Source organism: Perca fluviatilis, chromosome 20 (assembly GCF_010015445.1).
Source record: "Perca fluviatilis chromosome 20, GENO_Pfluv_1.0, whole genome shotgun sequence".
Taxonomy (NCBI): domain Eukaryota; kingdom Metazoa; phylum Chordata; class Actinopteri; order Perciformes; family Percidae; genus Perca; species Perca fluviatilis.
The window spans coordinates 12,589,573-12,610,034 of record NC_053131.1 but is presented as its reverse complement, the minus strand read 5'-3'; the positions used below and the strand labels follow the sequence as shown (position 1 = coordinate 12,610,034).

At 42.2% G+C, this 20,462-nt stretch overlaps 1 protein-coding gene across 1 annotated transcript in view; it reads left to right on the top strand.

Annotated features, from left to right (window-relative positions):
* plekhh1 (pleckstrin homology domain containing, family H (with MyTH4 domain) member 1) overlaps nt 1-20,462 on the top strand; it is a 210,329-nt gene that overhangs the window by 39,717 nt on the left and 150,150 nt on the right. The window lies entirely within an intron of this gene.

The following is a 20,462-nucleotide window of genomic DNA, read 5'->3' as shown; positions in this document are numbered from 1 at the left end:
AGTCATGCATGCACAATAGAAATGTATGTGTTTACCTAATAAAGTGCACATTGACTGTATGTTTCTTCCCAAATGTGTCTAGCCTAAAGGCCTAATACAGCTGATGAACACATTTCCTTCCTCATAAAACATTTGCAAATGACTTGAAACCGCCATAATTTACATCCGTGTTCACATCATCTGGCAGTCTTCTTCTTCTGTGCCTTTTGTCTTCGCATTGCCACACTTCTTGGCGTGTTTTTGTCACTAACTGTTGATCAGTGGAATAGCGGGAACCAGTCAGTAGGAATGTGTGTCGTGTCACCTGAATGCTTGCATGTAGTGCATACACGTAGTTTCTTGCGTAGCATGGGAGTAGTTCAGAAGATGCTAACAAAATGGCACGCTAGTGCTAAAATACCACAGGATACGTTTTAAAGCTCCCCCAGACTGTTTTAGCATCTTTCAGCTCATTGTTTTAGGTTTTACAGCCCACAACTTTATTGTTTTGTTTGACTCTCACCACTCTCATCAGTGTAGTTTTAAGCTTTAGCAGGCAGCTGTTTTCAGCCAATAAAAAAACCAACTGTACACTATGCTCTGTACCAAACAGCAGACAATGTTAGAGATTAGCTAGTGAACACAGTGGAGCATTTAGCAGCTAAAGCTAAATATTTCCTTCAGAGTTACATTTAAGTGAATATTGGACTAGTATTAATCAAACACAACTTCAAATGAATTTAAATGTTGCTCCACATCTGCTAAATATGTAAACAGACAATCGTTTTGCTAACATGTTTGCCATAACAACTTTTTAAGCTAATAATATATATATCAGCATTGTGTTTACAGCTTTCTGTGCTGTCCCCAAAGTGGCTAAAAAACAATCAGTAAATGAAGGTTACAGCTCTCTTTGCAGATGTGTCCTGCACCTCTGTAATGCTTAGTTTGCAGGAAAGTACAGACCAAAATACCCTCTGTATTTACAAGAAAAATAAAATACAGGTGTACAGTTTTAAGTAACTTTCAGTTTCTTTCACGTGAAGAGTTTAGGAAGATAAATAACATTACACAAAATAAAAGAAAAGTCTACTTGTTTTAATCTTTAGCACCCTAAATTCAAGATCGCAGATCTGACACCATGTTGCCATGGTAACTCCTAATTCCTTTCCTCCTTGCTGAGGAGAGTAGGAGGCTGTGGGAGAGTTGGCCTGTTGATAAGTGTCCCAGATACAGAATACTAGACTGCCAGAGGAGACTGATAAGACGAGCAAGTTTAGACAACTCCTCATTGTCCGTTTGCCCAAGGTCACTAATTCCCTGTGTGTGACAGAAGCGTTGATAATGAGTCACTGTGCGGTCAGACTGGCCTTCCTTCCTTCTGTGCAAGATACAGAAAAGAAAAAGAAAGAGATTATAGGCCAGCAGACCGACGATTACTTTTAAACGAAGCAGAGAAAGTCATTCTTGAAATCGGGCTTAACTTCAGGCAAGAGGAGGAGAAGTTTAGATAAAAGTTTTATTAGTTTAGTTTTATGCTTGTTCATAAAAAAAAAAAAACTGGTTTTAAATCAAGAGACGATAGCTGACCTGACCCTTTTTATACATTCATTCAGGGGTGTGTCCAACATACTCAAAACAAAAGGATTGAAATAAATGTTTCACAAAAAAAACATTTGGAATTAAGTTTCTTCATTCTGGCCTGAATAAACTGTTGCATCAAAAATCCAAAAAGTGTCATTCTGGACGTAGTGCACAATTGGTCCCCACCCCCCTAATAGATGGTTTGACCCATTTCAGACACTCAATTCTGCAATCCTTAAATTTTTATTTTGGGTTCAGACTGAGAGTCTATGCTTTAAGTGTATTTACCTGTGTCCTATGTAAAATTAGTTAAACAATAAAGCAAGACGATAAATCATTATTTGAAATCAAGCAATGTTTTTGTTTCAATGACGTTGGAGAAATTTGAAAGAACCTCAGCGCTTCTGTGTGCTGAAAGAAAAACCTTTTTTTTTTTTTTTTTTTTAAGTTTGACCTCCTATCAGTGTTTTCGATGCTGTGAAGTGAGAACAAGCAAAGGAACATAAAACACAACCAGGAACATGGTTATCCAGCCAGTGACAGATTTGTTTGTGGGGCCTACATGTCACAACAGCTCGTCGTGATCCCTCTCACAGCCATGTTGTGTTTGGGTGTGCGTTTCCCATTGATTACCTGGCTGGGAGAGATGAGATAGCATGGGGAAGGGTGGGAGAGTGGGTCTGGGACAGCGTGTGCGGTGGAGGTTTTCTCGACTTTGGCAGGCTGTGGACAGCTGGACCACCAGTTCGAGTTTCTCCTCACAGCGAGGCTGAAATTTCAGCCTGTGAAAATCGAGGGTAATAAATGATTGGGGCTCTCAAAACAACCTCTCCGTGTGGGTGTTTTTTTCCCGCCCTCTTTTTTTTTTATCGCGCCGTTCCTTTGCCCTGGCCTCAGGTCGGCTCCGACGGGCGCTGGTATGATAGCAAACGTGATTATGTCAAAATATTTTACTCTAAACATAGTTAAATGGTAAAAAAAAAAACTCCCTCCGCAGCATTAGTATAATGTTAAATCAGCAGGGCTCACAGCTGTTCTGGGCACAGCGTGGTTCACGTGGTTGGGATTATTCCTTGACCACAGAGGCTGTGTTCTTCCTGATCTGAAGTTAGCCATCCAGCAGTGTTTTTTGAGGCTTTTGAGGAAGTGAGAAGTGCTGATGAGACGGTTGTGTGTAGCAGCGCTGGTGCAACTGGAGTGAGGAACAACAGGATGAAGCAAGGCTCCGGAGTGGCCTTGGACATGACTGGGGAAGTGGGAGCAGAGTGGACTTGCATCTCAGCTTGAATCATGTTGACAGTAATGATACAGTCAGCAGGGTTTAGTCATCCTCCACTTCTGTGCATTGTCAGTTTATTTTGTATGTTTTGCTTGCCCTATAGCAACCTGACATATTTGGCAGGTTCTGCTTTCTACAAAACTGTAACATACCGTGACTACTATGTGACGATAACAGCTGTAAGAGAGACTGCAAAGACGTTTCCCAAAAGTACCCTCCCAGATGGTCCATTATATGTCTTCACATTAGCATGACTCCATAACCACACGTTACTCAGGCCTCACAAGTTCCTGTTTCTTAGTTGATTCTGGTACAATCTTTTGAGGCGAGCTGAACATACAGTAACATATAAGCTTTAGTTGGTGCTGAAAAGATTAGTTCCTTTATCGTTTACGTGCACCGTCCTGCCAATGGTTTCACACTTTTATAATCACGATGTACCAAGAAACGCAGCAGTGCGCCAACAACGGCAGTGAAGAAGTAGACTGCCAACAAGTAAACATGGATGTAAACAACGCGGACACACACGCACACACACAATGTGTTTGGCGAGTAACTCTGATTGTTTGCAGAACTTTGTTTGTTGGAGGTAGAGCTTGGAGGCAATTACGAGAGCGGCTCTAGCCATGAGCTGGTTGGCTGGGAATCTTGTTGTAATGACAAGACTCCAGGAAGTGGCCGCACCCAAAACTGTTCCAGCAGTAACTCCTCCTAAAACCTAATAAAACTAATAATCAGATTATTAGTGAGCTTTTACCCTCCTGTTGCCCTCTGACCCATTTTCAGAAATTTTCTATATCAGAAATGTGGGTTTCTTTCAACCAAATTTTAAAACAAACCAACATGGATGGTTCCATACAACACTCTTAAATAAAATAGTTAAATAAATGATCAGTTCACTACTTTCATTGAATTTGGGTGTTTTATTCAATTTTATAGCATGTAAAGAAAAATTGATAATAGAATGTTGAAAAACATAGGACATTTTTTTTTAAAAAGCACAGAAAAAAGTGACAAAAATATCGGTAAAAGTGACAAAACGTCAGGATAATCTTCAAAAAACGTCAGGAAAAGTGACAAAAACATGGGAAAAGCTTAAAGCGGCGAAAAATATTGACAGAAACTTCGAAAAAAGTGACAAGTGTTGAAAAAGACGACCAACACGTTGGACTTTTTGTACGTTTTGACCCAGAAAAACTAAAAGTTGCATGGTCGACGGGGAAGACAACACGAGGGTTAAAGGTGTTGGTATGCGTATTGTTTGCACTTAAGACTGAGCCAGGCTGACTAGTTCCTCCTGCTTCCTGGCTTTGTGCTAAGCTAAGCTAATCACTTCCCAGTTCCAGCTCTGTACTTTGTGCACCGACATGAGTATCCATCTTCTAATCTATCTCTAGAAAAGCAAATTGTTGTTGTTGCATGTGCAACGTGAGTCAGCTGAATAGTGTCCTAAAAGTGAAAACATCCTCACATCCTCGCTGAGAGCGTGCAACTGAAATGACTCTAAATCTGGCTGCAGATCTAAGGTGATTTGTACAAAACGGTCACATGAATGAGGCATGAGCAGTCAATCAGTCTAGCAGAGGTTTTACAGCCCAGCTGTCAGAAAGCTGAGCTTACCTCTCTCCTTACTCAGCAGAGCAGAAAAAAAAACACGCACTCTTGTCTCTTCATTTCCTCGCTCTTTCTTTACCCTCCACCCCCTCCTCCCCGCTCCCCCCTTCTCCTCTGTGATGAATGGAAGGTATGAATTCTCCGCGGCCTCCCCGGGTTTCTCTCCGAGGCCCTCAGCAGCTGAACAAACAACACGCTCTCAAACGTAAAGGCGCAATCAGGAATTTATTTGAAGCATGTACGTTTTGGGTATATTTGTGTATGGCCCTGGAGCGCTGGAGAAGGAACATGGAAAATAGATTTTTGTAGGGCCGTCATAACTCAAAAACCTGGATTTTCTTTCACGCGGCAACTGTAAACAAAGCTTTTACAAGCTCAGACTAAGCAGTTGCACGCTCATTTGTCAAAAGTCAGGTAATGACTTGAATGATTTGAATGAATAAAAAAAAAATCGAAATAAATCATTACGTAAACAAAGCCAGTAATGGGGGGGGGGACGTCTTGAAAACATGTGGGCACAGACTCCAAGAGAGGTGGTGGTGGGGAAGGAGAGGGAGTGTTGTTGGTCAGGTCTGGAGGGGTGGTCCTGGTCAGGAGTCAGACCCAGCTGTTGTGGCCTATTTATCCATGCCACAGCACCAGAGGTTGCGGTGGAGGGTTGGATGAGTTAGCGAGGCAGAGCATGAAACTGAGAGAGGGAGAAAGAGTCTGTATGACAGGGGGTGGGGAGGGGGTTGGAAGAGGAGATGTATGAGGATGATGAGAAGCAGATGGAGGGTGTGTTTTTTTCATTTTTTTTTTCTGCTTACTATCTGCCTGTGACGCAGGTTGAGCTCTCCAGGTGCATTGTGGGTAGCATGTATGAATACGTGCCCAGCTTCTTGAGGCTCCAAAATGATTGAGGAGGACTGACTGCGGCGATGCAGCTGCTGTCTGCAGCTTTGTTTACTTTAAAGAAAAAAAAAAAAAAAATCTCCTAAAAAAAAAAAAAAAATTTTTTTTTAAAAAAAAATTAAAAAAAAAAAAAAAAAAAAAAAATCTTCCACAAAAAAATTTTCTTTTTTGTGATATATTACTATTTACTTTTATTTTGATTGTTATTTAAACTGTTTAGAACACATTTGTACATTTAATTGTTTTATATATAACCATAATTTGTATTACACTTTTTTTGACTTTTCTCTATTTGTTGCTGTTCTTGTGAACTAGAGGGTGGTTTTACCACTTTGGGCCTTTTGACAGTAATTTAAATGAAACCATTTGAGAAGTTTTGAGTTGAAATGTCTCCTTGGTGACATAGGCATCTGAAACCTGACACAAGGGCTCACACATAAACACTGCTTTTTCACGGGGTCACAAGTCAAAAAGTTTGGAAGCTACTTGTTTAATCTGTAACAATGTGCTCATATGTTTTAATGTAAAATCTTACTCTCAAACTCATTGTAGCGGGGTAATCCGACTAAGAGTCTTCAGCCAATACGAGCAGCTCTGTGAGGCTGTACGCGGGCATGGCTGTGCTTTGAGCTAAAAGTGCGTTCCCATTACCTCGGAAGCCGAAGCTGGGAATGACGTCACACCCGAGTTGAATGCGTTCCATTTACAAGTTGGATTTTCATGGTTTTCATTAGCTCTAGCCAGATTAGCCATTGTTAGCAATGCCAGTTTATAACAACGCATTATTATGTCCACAGATAGAATATGGACAGCGCTGCGTGTACGACTGATTTAGTGAGACACAAATAACACAGAAGTGCTTAATAACTGTATGTTACTATTGCTATCACAACTGTTGATTCACGGAGCAGCCATGTTGGATTTTTAGCTCGGGGTACTCGGCGGTTGCCCGAGTCAGGGGGGGTATTTCCGACTTTGAGCTCGGGAAAATCTGAGTACGAATGGAACGCACTATAAATGCTAAGTTTGGCATGCTACAATGCTAACATGCTGATGTTGGCAGGTATAATGTTTACCATGTTCATTATCTTAGTTTTTACCATGCTAACATGTGCTAATTGGCACAAAACGGTACAGCTGAGGCTAATGGGAATGCCATTAGTTTTGCAGGTATGTGGTCGTAAACCAAAGTATTAATATTAGTTAAAATGTCAACCTCATGGTGGCACTAGAGGAAAAGTCAGAGCCTCACCGAAACCTTAAGGATTCATCCTCTGGGGACCATAAATGCCCGTACAAAATGCTGAGGTGAGGCTGTAGCTGCTCGGCGAGTTGATGTGAAATACACAGTAGAACGCTGGAGGCTTGACAGCTCTTTAACGATCTGCAGGCTGTGTTATTTGACTGGTCTTCAATCCCCCCCACCCATCCACCCACCCATCCATCCACCCACCTCTGCACGCTGCAGCAGCCAGAACATTCCTCACACATCTGGCCCCCGAGTCTTTCCCAAACGCTCCCTCTCCTACCACTCTGCGCCGTAATTACCCACAAGCCCTGTGTTCTCCTTTTTTCTTTTCTTTTTATGATCCTCAGCCCCCTCCTCGGCTGAAATCATAAAAGCACGGATCACACAAACGTCATTTATAGTCATGATTTAGAAGGAAGGAGGCTTTCTGGTGTCCGCAGAGATGTGCCATCCAGAAATATGCTTTTTCCTCAGCTGAGTGTTTGTTGCCAGACCTTATAAAAGCAAGACAAACATAATGAATCAGTTACCCAGTTTGAACCGTAATTTCTTCTCAAGATTGTTGTTTGCCCCCTTGAGATGTTTGTGCTGTTTGAAGCAGCTGAGCAAAGCAGGATTCAATGAGTGGGAGTGGGAATGAGGAATTTCCAATGATATACTGTAGATGTCTTATGGGACTGTTTTCTGTGTGTGTGTTTTACAGCTGTGGAAAGTAACTAAGTACATTTACTCAAGTACACATTTGATGTTCTTAACTTGAGTATTTTGATTCTATGCTGCTTTATACTTCCTTTTTTTTTTCAAGGCAAATATTGCATAATATATTACTCTCCAATATTTATCTGACAGCTATAGTTACTAGTTACTTTTTAAGTTAAGATTGTATTATATTAAAAAACATATGAGAAACTAATAAGCATTTTCTAACTGGGGCTACTTGTCACGATTCAGATGCCTGTTGGCAGCTACAACAACAACCCCTCTGAACTTTGAGGCCCAAATAAGTCAAATTAACAAATATTTTTTTAAAAAAGCAAGATTCTAGACAAATCCATTAAACAAATTCCAGTTTTGGTTTTTGTTCTGATGTAAGGGGTTGATGTAATAAAAAAAAAAACACTCTCAGGGGCCATTTCCCTGCAGAACGAGTACAACTTTTGATAACTTTAATTACATATTGTCATACTTGTGTGCTTTTGAACGTAGAACTTTTGCTTGTAATGGAGTATTTTTGCTGTATTTTTTTCTAAAGGATGTGAATACTTCTTCCACCGCTGTCGTGTGAGAGCGAGCGGCGCGGGGGGTCAGAGGTTGATGGCGTGTCGGGCCGGTCGGCGCTGATGCAGTGAGCCGCATGTCCGAGCGTCCACAGGAAGTGAGGGCGCATGCAAGGGGGCTTGCATACAGGAAGGCGCTTTGTTGTCGCTCCCTGCCAGGAAAGAACTATTGTTAATAGTACCCGGCCGTGTTTTTTATCTGAAGGCACTGTTTACTCCTGCTTTGTCTGTAATCTCAGGCCCCTCGCTCCTGTACCTCCTCCCCCACCCCACCCACCCCCCCTGGCACTCTGCCACACATTTGTCTTGCAGCTCTTGTGTGTTTCAGATAGTGGCTTACTTTCACACTGTGGGAACAATTGTTGCGACACTTGAGTGCCTGCTATCGGAATTGGATTAAAGGTTTGTTTGGAGCTGGATAACACCCACTACAACTGATATGGTGGGAATTCATATGAGTAAAAGGGGCCGGTTACGATACCTGTGACTGTAAAGGTGGACAGAGAGGCAGATAATAACTGGACAAATTAAAAGTAAAAGTTCTTTTCGAGTCTGAGTTCTCAGATCCTTTAAAGCAGTGTTTAAAGCAGAGACCTTGGCATTGAAGTTGTGCTTATCTTGTTTTTCTTCTGATTAAGCAAATTGTCCCGTGAGGAAAGAAATCAGACACTTTTCATTGTCCTTTACCGAGAAACACAACAACCCTTTCTACGTTCGAAAAACAAAAGCTCCCTGGCTAACTGGTGCTAAACAGATTTATGACTACTAACTGAAGGACTGGTTCAACACCTACATGGTTCGTTTGTTTTATTTGAGGAACTTTTCAGTGTTCCATGTGGCTCCTGTTAGTCTGAACTGAAAGACTTTTAACTCACAGTTTGGTGTTGTAGTGATCCAAGTGTCTGTCTTTTTTAATAAGCTAGTAGCTATGGTCCTGTCTATGAGTTAAAATACACATAGGAGCTCAATGCGATCCTCTTATACATCAAAGTCACAACATCTGATATATTTTCCCATAGTTTGTCTCTTAAGACAATATGGCATCAGTTCACTAAAAACTATGCTGTTGTACAAAATCGCTCCTTTCCAAAAAACAGTTCTTGCTACCAGTGTGTGTCCCCCCCCCCCCCCGAGATCCTCCCCTACGACATTCTTTCTCTTTACCATTAGACTGTACGCTCAGCGGCCCTGCAGCCCTGCTCTCCATGCTTAAATCCCCCCTCAGTCTGCCTTCAATAGAAATGGAAATTTGAGGCCCTCCCCTCCCGCGGCTCCCCCGTCTCCTTGCTCCACTCCCCCAAAATGAGCCAGGATGTTTTGAGAAGTGGGATATTGCTCCTAATGGATTCCAAACACCACAAAAGTTTATTAGGAAGCAGGGCATTGTAAAAGTAGGAGGTGGGGGTGGAGGGTAGATGAGGAGTAGGAGGAGGAGGAGAGGGGATAATGTGTGGGAGCGTTGATGCTTTCAGTTTTGTTATTGCAGAACATTCATTTTTACTCCCCTCTGCTGTAGGAAATTAACATTAACCTGCTTCGCCTAAATGACTGCGGCTGTATTTTTAGTTCAGCCAGGTGCTTTTTTAGTCTTCTTTTTTTTCCTCCGAGACAGTTTCATTGGCATGACGGATGCAAATCAAATGGCAACATCTGCCTTGTTGTACATAGTAATAACCTCTGGCTGTTTACCAACTGTGTGAAGTGGAGATAGACGCTGTTTCATAGACCACATAATGTAGCAATGTCCTTGATTAAAAAACAAAAAAAAAACATTCAAAAGGCAGAATGTACCAATTCTGAGAACTCGTGTGTCTAAACGTATCTATAGTCATGTTTCCGTCAACGTATTTTTATGCGCATTTTGAAGTATCACATTAGAAAACGTTGATGGAAACGGCAAAATTCGGAAAAACTTCCTCAAATTCGGAAAGATTTCCTGTCTCCTGCACGCTCTATCCAGCGCCACCCCTAATCTAAACCAAATGGAGTAATTCCAAAAAAGTGAGAATGCATATATGACAAAACAGCTTAAGTATTGCCTGTGTATTTAAAGCTTTACATACAGCAGCTTATTCGTTGGTAACATAGAGCTCCATTGTTGTCCAGGAACTATTAAAAATACATCAACAAGCTACACAGTTGCACTTGGGTGACATTTGTTCCTTCACTACCATCAACGTTGGCGCACATACACCGTCCTGATGTGGTAAATACTCGATAACTCTGAATTTCAATCCTTCAATCCTCGGCTGAAAATAACAACAAAAAAGTGCATGAATTATTTTTGCTCAAAACGTCAGTGCTATTAACATTACATCGATGCATCTAACTCTCAGCAAGAAAGCGTGTTACCCTAAACTGTTGAACTATTCCCTTAACAAAGTTATTAAGCATTCCATCACCCATCTTTTAGGCAGTCAGTATTAAAATAAACTTGAATCTGATGAGTATTTGTGTGCATTTGTGTATATCTGCGTGGACATTTGCCTCTGCCTTGCTGTGCCTGTAGACATCCAATAAAAACGAACGGAAAATGTGGAATTAGATTGAATGCCTTTGCAGTGTGTTGGCTTGCGTGTTGAAGCAGTTTTCTTTGGTGTGTGTGTGTGTGTGTGTGTGTATTCATGGCCTCCTCTTGGCTGGGTCCATCCTTGCGTCAGAGGCTCTAATCTGGTCCTCTCTTCACAAAGCCTCTCTTTGATGTGCTGCTGCTGCTGCTTCCTGCCATGTTCAAATAAAGCTTCACAATCAAATTGAGTCAGCCTCCACTGAATGCATTAGTGTTTAATAGCGTTATTGATCAGGCTAGAATAACTCTACAAGACCCTCTCTCAATTCTTCCCTCGCCTCGAGGCTAAACCCCCCGCCTCGGCCTCGTCAGCGCTGCCTCAGAAGTGAGGCAGTGAGTTGAGGAGTCCTACCTCCAATGACTTTCCCTCTCAATGGAAGATACAAGGCTTTTTAGAGAGAAGCTGGGATTGCATTTGTGATTTCCTTCTTGATCCTTTAATCCTTTGGCCTCTTTTCTTAGACAACAAAATCTAATTTCACTCCTCAAATCCCTTTTTTGCCCAGCCAGTATTGTGAAGTCACTCGTTGATATGCAGAAGGCACCTTTAATCAGGCAGTTAGACGACTACTTTGTCATTTTTGGGAATATATTTGCTTTCTTGCTGGTAGGTAGATGACAAGATTGGTACCAGTCTCTTGTCTGTACAGCGAATATGCAGCTGGAGGCAGGGGCTGGTTAGCTTAGCTTAGCTTAGTATAAAGACTCAACTATGTATTATACAGTATCTTATTTATTACGTGTAAAAGTTAAACTATTACGGGGCCTGTTTAGTGGACTATTTCTTGGTCGGCACCAGTAACTTCCTGGAGTCTCTGCAACACATTTTGATAGCAGTGATAGCATAAACTTAAGTGTCTGTAGAGCACCCACACCTGATAATTATTGCCAACACATTGTTCTTTTTCATGCACTCGACCCTCTAGTTTCTTGGAGTCTGGCAGGTCACAAACCTCGGTACATTGGAATCAAATTGATCTAAATACTGGCGTTCAACATGTAGCTGGAGCGTGGAGATGGTTAGCTTAGCATAGCATAAATACTGGAAACAATGGAAAAACTGATTGGCTCTTTCCAACGATTTTCGTAAAGATTAAACAGACAACATCTAACATTAGCTAGCAGTTTCCCGCTGTTTACAGTCTTTATGCTAAGCTAACTGTGTCCTGGCTCCAGCTATAATTACTTGTACATACATAAAAGTGGTATCAAAGTTCCAACTCCAACTCGAAGCAAGAAATTTAATAAGCGTATTTCCCCAAAATGTCAAACTGTTGCTTTAAGCAATTCCCCACACACACACACACACAGATCATTCGCCATGTGTCTACAAGATCGTGCGTTGAGAGTTAAGCGTCTCTGTTCCTCGTCAGTGGACTCCTGACAGACGTGCTCTCCAGCTCCAATAATGAACAACACCACCACCACCACCCCCCCTCCCAAAAAAACAAAAAGAAAAAAAAGAAATGGGAGTTGTTTTCTCTCTGCTGCCCAGTGGGAACAGCAAAGTGGAAAGGGGGGGCATGTTTGGCCCCCACCTCCACGGGCCTTCCCGGGCCAAGTTAGCCGTTAAATCCCCCTTTCTTCTTATTGATGACCCATGAGTGATGTGGGGGAGGGATCACAGGGTCATCCGAGAGTGTAGTTAGGAGAAAAGGGAGCGGATGAGGGACGGTGATGGTTTTGATGAAGATTGTAGGGCGGGGGGGCGAAGACGAAGTGAGGAGTCGCACTTGTCTTTCCACTCCTGTAATCCCTCCAATTTTGGATTATTAAATCTACATCTGTCTTCTGGATTCATCAGAGCCCACATAGCTTGCGTAATTGCTCCCAGGCGTGTCGAGGACATTGCTGCGCATGGAGATGAGAGCACGAACCAGCAGCACGGCCGCTTATGGATGCAATCACACACTGTGGTGCAGCCTGAAAAGTCTGAAGGAGTTCGTTACGAGTAATGAGTTTTACAACGTTGCTGTCGGGCAAATCTCCAGTTTGATGATGTTGTTTTGCTCCCTACTGGATTGAGAAATGTCTGGGTTGGGTTGAGTTTGTGAAACCTTTTTAGATAAGCTGATAAAACAAAACGGTTATATAAACTCGTACATTTGTCATTCCGTTGTGAGGCAGCAGTCAACACCTGAAAAGAGGATAGTACTGTACAAGAGGGCATACTGATACTGCTAGTGTTAGTACCGTGGTAGTTCTCACTGGAGACAATATGTTCCAATGTGATGCGGTCTTATGGTGAAAACGTGCCTTGTGAAACTGAGAAAAGTATAAAACTAAAGTGAAAAACGAGTGGGAGTAGATGTGGTTTCAGTACCTTCTCTAAATGCTGTGGGACTGAATATAACCTTTTGTTTAATCAGGTAATCTCACTGAGATCAAGATCTCTTTTGCAAGAGAGGCCTGAGAACAGCAGAGAGAAAGAAAAAAACAAACCTAGCCAGATATAACAGAAGGAAAAATACATACAATAAAACATTAGATAATTGGCTTTTGATAAAAACTGAATTTGAAACTGTTGTCTATTTACACATCCAGCAGACGCAGAGCAAAAAATATGCTCCGCTATGTTCACAAGTTTAACTTGTTCTGTCTGTTGTTTGGTGCTAAGCAGGTACAGTACAGTGGGTTTTTAGAGACTTTTCGCTGATGAAAATGACACTTCAAGATGTTGGGTCTGGGAACTCACCATTGGCAGGGCTCAATCCGAGGGGCGGGATAAACGGTTGTCTTTCAAATTCTCTCTGCACGCAATAGGATAGCGCTACAACCAGGCAGAGCAACGAAGAAGGTAGTGGAGCTAGTTGATAGATTAAACTTTTGCCGTATCCAGTCGGCAAAACTCCGAATACATCTTCCTTTTTTAAGAATGGCTTCAGTGCCGTTCTTTGTTCTTTTCTCAAAGAAAAGCTTAACGCCAAGTCTTCCAGAGCCAACGCCGATTCGAAAGACCGCTGTTCGCCAGCAGCAGCAGCCATAAGCCTGACAACTGACTCTATACACGATGTGATCGGCCCGGCCAGAGTTTGGCTTTTCCAGCTCGCAAGCCAACGGAGAGTTGCTAGACTGACCCTGGCTGCAATTTACATTTGCTGCCACTAGGGTGCGTCTAGATTTCTAGGCTAAACAACACCAAAAAAGCAAAGTTGCGGACTATAAACTCAAAATAATGAGTTACAACATGCTAAACCACTGTATGTTTCTGTGGGTTCATCACTACAAGCAACACCTTTCACATACATAGTCATTTGAATCATTGGTAATATTAAAATATTGATTATAGCCACTTTAAACTTGTAATAAATGATTTGTTTTTGGGCCACTTGGAGGCAGCTTATGAAGTTGTTGCGGAATAGAAAACCAAAACAATACGCTAAAAAACCACTAAAACACTCAGTAGAGCTGGGAGGAACTGTGAGTTGGGGGATCAGTTTCTGTGGATTCATCACTACAAGCAATCCAACACCATCTATTGCGAAGGCGAATTAATAGCACTCTACTTTTAAGGACACATCATATGTCACGAACAGCGGCCTTCTGGGTAAATGTCCTGTATTTGTTTGACTCCTCCTACCAGGCTGAGCAACCGCTTTCACATCACACTTAGTTATTTGATTCATGGTTAGTATAAATATATTGATTAGCTCAGCTTTGAAGTATTCAAACATCACATTTCCATTGTTATGATGGGAATCCACCCTTTGACTTCCAGCCTGTCCGGTGCTCATACGATCCAGGGGACTGTCACAACTCAGCCAATAGGATCAAGGCCAAGGTGAAATGTGGCACACCCAGAATGTCCTCTAGTATTTATTAAGATGAGTATCTATTATTAGAGCTGGCATAACGCCTGAGCTAACTTCCAGGTCTTCTTGTTGCTTAGATGTTGTCTCTTTTTAGCCAAAATTTCCAACGAGGGGGTCACACAAGGATAGCTAGGAAAGATCCATTATTCATTTCCATGTCGCTCAGCTTTTCCTAAATAAAATGCATGTGGCTCTTTTGTCTTTTTGGAAGGGGACAATTTGTGTTTTAGGCTATAGTTACAAAGACGAAATAAACGAGCGTAAACAAGACTTTTGATTTATCTCAGCTTTGGCAAACCCCATTTTTGCTCTGTTGGTAAATCCTCCGCCCGCACTTGATTGCTTTTTATCATTAGCGCCGTGATCAGTGTTGTTGTGGCTAATAAACAAAGGCTGCAACTGCTGAATCACCATCATAAAAAAGGCAACTACAATACAACTGTTTTTGTAATTTTGAGTCGTTTTTACCCTCCGTCATGCCTGTTGTTGTGGTAAACTGCTCTGGTGGAAACATACAAAGTAGATCTTTCCAATCAGTAATAACATACCAGACAAAAAAAATTATCTGTTGATCAAAAGAGGTAATGATAACTACAACTGACAGGCGTATAATCAGTGCCAAAATTAAAACTGCTCCTAGATTAATTTGAATAGAGCGTTTTGCCCGGAGCTCTCCCTGAAGCAAAGTTGAAATGATGCCAACACATTTTAGCATGAGCAGTAGCTGACAATTGAATACACTGTAAATAGTGAGACAATGGACAAAAAGGGAAGTCTTGTCCACAGCAGGGTGTTTCATATTTGAGGGCCCTGTGGACTTAAGCCCAGTGTCTTGAGTGCTAGGGGTCAACACTTGCTCGCTGTGACTGAAGGAGTGTGAAATCTGGACGAGCGCACCAGTATCTCCCAAATCCTGCTATTATCTAAACAGAAAGGTGGTTCTCAGGGAGTTTGGATGTGTGCGTGGTGTTTTGTAGATTTTGGAAAGCGGGGACATGTAAGGCGCTTTAAGGTGATTTATCTGTAAAAGTAATACTTAAACCAAAATACAGTATGAAAAAGGGACTTTCACTTAGGTTTCCCTAACATTCCTACCATTACTACCAATACATTAGCTAGGAACTTTTGATCCACAATATAAAAAGTTGGCTTTGGTTTTACCACACAGTATACATTAAAAATCCAATGAATTTAAGATTAGCATCAAGAAGAAAATAAACAACAAACATGGCTTTAAAAAAGTCAAATCATGAACTTTATCCGACAGTAAACCATAATGGTGGTTTCGACTGAAGTGTCTCGCTCTTTTTAGGTGTCACCGTATCTGAGCTCTCTCCCTGCATTCACCTTTCTGTCTGTACTTTACCTTCACACTTTTTTTTGTTATCATTTGTCATCTCCTGTTTTTTTTCCGACCACATCACACTAGCCGACCACAGCGCGTGGTACCCGATGCATCACGGCTACTCTGGCCCTTCTCTAAGTCTTCCAGGGGAAGTTCTTTAGCGGTGGGTATGGAAACCTTTGTCTTTGGCCATCACCATCGGCCTCTCAGACATGTTCTTCATTTGTGGTTTGACCTTTTCAGATGTGCTCGACACCTCTTCACCCACAAACAGGCCAGAGCTTGGTGTGGGGGAGGCCCAATGCAGTGAAACACAGACAGACAAATCTAGTAAAGGTAGCAGTGTGTTTCATATGCAATGTAAAGTCTATATAAAGTAAGTAATAGTGAATAGATGAATGTTAAGGCAAACATGCATGACAAACTCAAAAATGAGCTGAGGCTTTGGCTAAAGGTTCTGAAATTTTATAAAATAGCTGTACATTTTACATAAAGTACTCTTTTATTCTTTTAGCCACAATGTCAAATCCACTTATTTGTCCGCTGTGGGCCACCTTAGATGAATCTGTGGCAAGGAGATTCTTCTGAGAGCATTTGACCCAGAAAAATGGGTCCGATTTTGATCAGAAAACCACTGAGCATGCAACTAAACCAGCAAAAAATGTTGGCAGCCGGCTGTGGAACAAAATGTCGACCAACACCCACAGAAACCACCGGCATCAATAAAATCAAAACAAACAGTTATATCCAGCAGTAGTTAAAACAAAATCATACTTGCCAATAAACAAGCAAACATATAATTATAATATTTCCTTGAAGCTGAAATCTGTCAAATACAGTATATTGTTGTTATATCCACCTGTATGGAGGACTGGGTGTATTTAAAGTGGTAGTTACTGAGCAATGACCAGGTTTGTCCGGTTACGCCTAGGGACAGGTACCGAAACCTGATATTAAACCGCCCAGGGGCTAAGTTATTAAAGATCATTGTATTGATAAGCTCCGACGAAAATGTGTGAATTTCCCCATTGTGGGATTAATAAAGGATTTTGAATCTTGAATCTTGAAAATAGATTTTGTATTTATCTGGGGCACCTCTGGGTTTTCGGAAGCGGGAGGCGATGAAGGCGGAGAGAAATCAGAAGCAAGGATCCCAGTAGGGCCTGCTAGCCCGGCTAAGGGAACTACCACACAGATTGACAATGCCAAGCCTCCTACTCACCAACACCAGATCAATCACACACAAAATGGATGAGCTACAAATCCACACGGAACTGTTGCGTGATGATTATCATAGCAGGGCAAGCTAGCTACCGTCAGGATAGAGACAGGGTAGGTGAATTTAAACAATGTCTGAGTTGAAAACGCATCTTGTTGTCACGTAAGGGCCCTGTTCATGTTGCACGGACATTTTAATTGCATTTTGTGTCTGTTAAGAGGCAGAAATGCACTCTAAAACTTGCCCCGACAACTGCCGTTTTAGCTGAGTGGAAGCTCGTAGACGTAGCTGCAGCTACTCCGTGTTTTTTTTTCTATCGACTGTACTCGCATATTTATTAGCGATCAAGAGTAACGTAAAAATTGGCCGGAATTCTCCTTTAATCCATCCAATATTTGTAGAGATATTGTAATCAAGACAATCCGTCTAAAGATGTATTTCTTATACTCATATACCAATGCACACACGCACGCACACGTGGTTGTTACATAATGTGCTTCTGCCCTACTGACTACTGAGCAATTCCCCTCCAAGCAGAGGGATGCTGCTCTGTAGCTGAACTTGACCTCTGACTTCACTGGAGAATGCAAGCGAGAAAAGGCCATATACGCAATTTGTCGTAACTAAACCTTGTTTTCCATTTGTATAACAGCCATCGAATAGTGGTCTTACTCTTCCTGGACGCCTGAACATGGGAAGGGTGTCAGAGGGGGTGGAGGGAGATGTGGGGGCAAGTGATCTGGACAGGGTTACAGTTGGAGGGGGGGAGGGGGAGTAATGTTATAGATGACAATGGTCCTGCTGTGTGAGTGGAGGAGAAAGGTGTGGGTGGAATAGGAGAATGGTTGGTGGTTGGCGGAAAGGTTTGGGAGGATAAGGAAGGTGGGGTGGAGGAGGTGGTGTTGGTGGAGGGGGGTGGCAGGCAGTGTCAGGAGGAGCCCATGGAAATGCAGATTGCCTCTTTGAATTGGATTGCCAGGCTCAGCTTTGATGTAAAGTGAAAAAAGAGGGATTTCATACAGACTAACTTTCACCATGCCTCCCTCCCGTCCTGCCTCCTCCTGTCTTTAGTCCCCCACTGCTTCTCTCTCTCTCTCTCTTCTCTCCCTTCAACTGACAAAACAGACCCTCGGGCACATTGAGCTGCCTCCTCTAAACTTGTCCAGCTTGTTTTGCTCTTCACTTTCTTTGCACTCCTCCACTCTTTTCTGCTCAATCCCTTCTAACCTTAGCTGCGTTTCAGATTTCATTGGGAGCGTTTGAGAGCAAGTCCATGCTAATTAAGTACAGCATAGATTTAAAAAAAATATTAATTTATTGCACATATTAAAGGTACTACAACATTCGTTATTTGGTCAACAATCTTGACAAATGCCCTCTTGTGGCCACACAAGTACAAACTGTTCTCTTTCAGAAGCGAATGTGGAAGTAACATGATGTTGTTTTAGCACCGCAAAAACCTCTCAGTGGCCGTTCAGACCGAAATCAGCCCTGCAAGGGTCTGCGCTGGTGGGAGGCCTGTTGTTTCAGGTACCAGTGAGACGATGGAGCTTCACCGTCCAGGAAGTCCAGTTTGAGTAAGAGATCCATGAGTTCGAAGGCTTATCAGAGTCCAAAACACTGCACAGCAGTTGATAATGTTACGAGGAAGACATTTACAACAATGGAAAGTTATCATGCAAAGTAAACGCAGCGCTAAAGGTGGATGACTGGGCGAACAAAGCGTCTGACTTTGAAACCACTCACATCCCATTTCCTATGAAGGCATACTGGGAGGTATTAACAAATGTCACCCAGCTGATAGAAGCACCAGATCAGAAAACACTCACGTGGGTCATTTTTTTTGGAAGGACACAACATTTAACTTCAACACTGAAAAACTCTTCTTCTGGACATGTGCAGTCTACTTGTGCCAGCGGTTTTACAACATATGTCATGCAAATCATAATTTCAGTGGGTTTTAAAGCTGCATTGTGTAAGAATTACTCCCATCTAGCGTTGAGATCATATATCGCAATCAGCTCTCTCTCTCTCTCGCCACGCGGTATTGCAACTATGGTAGCCTTCACGCTTCAAAAAGCGAAGGTATACAAGGTATGATATATTCTATCAGCAGTCATTGTTGGAGTTCATACGTTCTCTTAATACATCCGTGAGTTCATGTCGGAGAGCGGCGCGGACACCACGAGCGGGCACGCACGCCACCCGACGGAAAGGAGAGAGAAAGAAAAGGAGACTGCAGCGGCCCAGAGGATAATTAACTAGTTGGGATTTGGTGTGTGCCTCCAAAGCAGCTCCAATGTTCACTCTTTTTCCAGTCTCTTGCTCTTTTCAATATCCGTTTTCTTTTTCTGGGCGAAGAAGAAAAATATTTGGATTTTGAATACGTGTGGTCCTCCATGTTTCCTTCTTCAAACTTTTCGGGGCCGGGAAGCGACGATACCCATTAGCAGTGGTAGCAGAGTCGAAAACGCGAAAGGCGGAGCAGTATAGCCTGTATGTCCCTTACCGGCTAACGTATTTCAAGATGGCGCATCATTATGGAGCGTCTACCCCAGTTCATGCAAGCGCAAATGTAAAATTCCAAGCTAATAGGAATACTTGAAATTGATGTTGGTGGTCAATATTCATGAAAAAGGACAAGTTTGTGAACGGGCAACACAGATTTTGATAATGAACAACTACAAACGTTACACACTGGACCTTTAAGAAAGTCAGTCAGTGTACTACACAGATTTAGCATTGCACTACTGTAACATTGCCGGATTCATGATGGACCAAAAAAGTCGATGCAGCAGAACCAGAGATAACATCTATTTTCCCAAAGTTTTTCAAGTGTATTCATTTTGGATGGCGTTCTTGAATGAACATCTGCTTTTAGTGATCAAAAACAGTAGCTTAGTGCAGATAGAGTTGCAAAAACATTTAGAGAAACAGATGCAGTTTTCAATATATCAGCATCACTGGGACACACCCAAAGTACACAAGCTCCGCACTCGCACTCAAAGATTTGTTTAGTCGCCTCACTACACAAGCTCCTCATGTGGTTCCCCATGCTCTCAGGACCTGTTGATCGGCTGCTTAATCCAGGCTGAATATAAAACCTTGTATTGTTTTTTGATGGACAATATACTGTAACACCCCCCTCACCCTCCTTCCCGATTCGAAACGCTTTCCCTCCTCGCTCATCTCACCCTTTTAGCCCTTCCTTTCACCACAGACCTGCATTTGTGATTAGGGAAAAGAAAAGAACACACACACACACACACACAAAACAGCTCAGTTTTTGAGGTGGTCTGGAAAATGCAGAGTGGGCATATTGAAATACAGATAAAAGAAAAAAGGAGAGTGAATAGTGAGCCATGCACAAACGGTTGGCTAATTAAATCTTTATACCGTCTTTCTGAGGAGTAGCTAATCTGGTGGGTGGGAGCTGGCCCTGTCCTGCTTTTAAAAGAGTTCTCAAAAACTTTTCTTTTCTTGTTTCATGCTTTCTATTTCGTAGCCCACCCCTGGGTTTCTTTAGCCTCAGTGAAATATATATATATATATATTTTTTTTTCACCGCGTTTTAAGGAAGATTGAACACGACAATGCAGGGCCTCATTACTGGACGAGGTCTGAGCAGAGGTGTTGAGAGA